A 3,489-nucleotide genomic window follows, 5' to 3' on the forward strand; every position below is an offset into this window, starting at 1 on the left:
GGGTGAGGCGGCGGCGCTAGGGCACAAGGGCGGCGGCGCGGGTGTGGGGTGGCGGCGCAGGGTGGGGCGGCGGCGCGGTGTGGTGCGGAGGAGAGGAGATGAGAGGTGTTGGTTTGATGTGTTAGAGGGGGGGGGTGCTTGGGTATTTATATTGGGGAGGGGAGGGTTTTGCTTGGGGTAGGGGACAAGAAATAGATTAGGATTAAGAAACAAGAGGGAAAGATCTAGAAATAGATACAGAATAAACGAACATAGGACAAGAGTCCTACTAGAACTAGGAAAGAAAGGAAGCGGCGGCTCCCTGGTGCGCGCGCGCTGCGGCGATGGCCTTGGCCTTGGCTGGCCGGCCGGCGGCTTGGGCCTTTGGCCCAAGGCGCTGAGGGTTTTTTTTTAAATGGTCTCGCGCACAGAAAAATAAACAAAAGGAGATTTAAACGAACTCCGAAAAACCTAAAGTAAATTTTCTCCGACTCCTAAAAATGAACCGAAGAAAATGAACTTTTCTCCGGACCTAAAAAGCAATTTTGAAAAACACGCATTTTTTTCCTATCCAAATAAAATGCGAATAAAACTCCGGCAAACAACATTTGATCTATTTATTAAATCTTCATTTTCCTAAATTTGGGAAAGTCATATTATTCCCTCTCTTATATTTTTGAGAACGGAAAAATAATTGAAGATGAAATAAATAAATCAAATGATCCTTTTTTCAATTCGAGAAAACTCTCAAATATGAAAATAACGAAATCTCCAACTCTCTCCAAGGGTCCTTGAGTTGCGTGAAATTTCTAGGATCGACCAAAATACAAGAAAATAAAATATGCATGATGATCTATTCCAAATTGAAAATAAATTCAAAGGGGCTTTGAATTTAATTCTTTGAAACTCCCAACTCATATTTCATATAATTTGAAGAAGTCATTTTATCTTCTCTCGTGAAAATCATTGAGTCGCATAAAGTTTTAGAATTGGAATATTTTCCAAATGAAATTCAAATATTTTTCAAACACCCTTTTCATTTTAAATGGAAGAAGTCATGTCATCTTCTCTCTAGGGTTTTGTGTTTGAAAAGCATTTGAATTCACGGAGAGCATAAAATGCAAAAATGAAAGTTTGGGAAAGTCCTTTTATTCCCTCTCATTTAACTTTCAAAAAGGTTTCGAATTCACTCACTTTCAGACAATCAATTAAACAATCAGTCAAATCTATCTATTTATTATAACATTCCAAAATTTAGAATTTTGGGATGTTACAAACCTACCACCCTTAAAATGAATCTCGTCCTCGAGATTCAGAGAGGCTAGTAAGAAAAGGTTAGGGTTTGGGGTCTCCTCAAATCCATCAATCATCACCGGGGTCTGGGGTGCTACCACCCTTAGAAACATCGTTACAGCTCCATCAAGACTCATATACTCCATCCATATTGTTAACAGTGTCGGTCTCCTCAAATCCTCGAGAAAATTCCTTCTCTGAGCTCTTCCGGTAGTGGCATAACCTTTTCCTCAATTCTTCTGTCCTTTCATCTTGGTAAGGTCATTCCGAGACTGGGTCTTCTTAGCTGACGGTCTGGCGCCAAGACTAAACAACTATCGATATCTTATGGTGGTCAACAATTTATGGTTTCTCCTGCAAGAAATGGGTCTGGGTGATCCTCACCGTATAACCTACGGTTGGCACAGCTGCCGTGTACAAGAGAAAAAATACCTATACCATTCTAAGGCTTAAACAAGGTTTTGATTGTTGTCTCTCCACTATAGGTAAGTCACTCAGATTTACCATCCCATATAGCAAGGCGGATAATAAGAGTAAGTCGGTATGGTGATCAATCCATTCCGCACCCAAATCATTACCATGTACACAGTTTAGCGAATCTCGCATACTAACACTCGGTCAACCTCACAAGCATTGCAGAATTTCTCTTGTCGACGAACCAAGTTCGGATAAATCCATAGATTCTGCAAGCCAAACAACCATCTATCGTTCCTTCACAACTCTCAGGTTTTGCGTAACTCCTATAAGATCGTCTATCGATAAACGTCGTATCTTCCTTCGGGGTTTTTTTTCCTTCAGCAAGAGTGTGCTTGCTTCTTGGCAGGTCCTGGGGCCTGTGGGTTATGGCCCATCTCATTACTTGTAATCCTTGAACTTATCATTGGGCAACTTATCATTATTCCATCTTCCAACTTCCTAGTATTCTTAAATCCATCCAATTGTATCATCTTCCTTCCTTCTATTGGCACCAACATTAGGACATGATTACTCTGACTCATCATGGAGTTTCCATTGATCCATATTTCCGACATCATACCTCCTTTATATCCAATAGTAATTTATTTCTTCATCCTCGGGGTATATCCCACATACAAAGATAAAAACTTATACTTGTGGAGTCCATTCCACTTCGTGGAACATCATTATCCTTTCCAGGGTCAAGCGTCCTTACAGGGAAATACTGGCCATCTTTGCATGGCACTTCTTCAACTGGGAAACGTGAAACGCATCTTGAACTCCTGACAGTCCTTCGGGTAACTCAAACTTGTTGGCCACTTCTCCCATACGCTCCAAAACTCGGTACGGTCCTACAAATCTCGGGGCTAATTTTCCCTTAACTCCAAATCGTTTAACTCCTCGCAGAGGGAACACATGAAGACATGCTCTGTTCTCCAATTTCATAGACTACCTCCTTGAGTTTTTTGAGTCTACATAACTCTTCTGCCTGGACTGAGCTACCTTCAGTCTATCTCAAATGAACTTAACATTTTCTTCTGACTCCTTGATCACATTTGATCCCAACAACTGACGATCTCCAACTTCATCCCACACACTCTTGGGGTATCGCACATATCGAGACAAAACTCATATCCATTTTGTCCGAAATTGTGACGCCCGGATGATTAAGCTACAGCAGCCCTCTGCTAATGATGCCATGTCACTTCGATTACTATTGTCAATATTGCGTTAGTTCGAAACCGATTTAAATTCAATTCAAAATCGAGCAAACAATAAACGTTTTCAAATATTAAAATTTAAATGTTCTAAGTGAACCAAATAATACTTAGGTAATTAAGGTGAAGAAACCAAACTTTGAAAGAATGTAAAGGCTCTAAGATAATTAAAACAGTAGCTAAAAACAATTAAATTAATGCCTATTGAATTTTATAAAATATTAAACTATTTTATCTTGGGTTGAGAATTAAGGTGGCGGTAGTATATTTATAAATACAATTTTAGGTGCTAGTGTTTATTTTTATAAAACTGAAATAAAAGGGAACTTGAAATATAATAGAAAATAATAAAAGAAAAGGAAAATACAAAATAGAAAACAAAAGGAAAATGAAAAACCCCCCAAACCCCCGGGCCAACCGACCCAGCTAGCCAACCGGCCGGCCCAGTCGGCCAGCCCACCCCGGCCGGCCCACCTCTCCCCGCATAACCCCCCACCCCCCGACCGAACCCTAGCCACAACCACTCCCCCCCGATCCCCTTTCT

This window comes from Triticum dicoccoides, chromosome 4B, assembly GCF_002162155.2.
Source record: "Triticum dicoccoides isolate Atlit2015 ecotype Zavitan chromosome 4B, WEW_v2.0, whole genome shotgun sequence".
NCBI lineage: Eukaryota > Viridiplantae > Streptophyta > Magnoliopsida > Poales > Poaceae > Triticum > Triticum dicoccoides.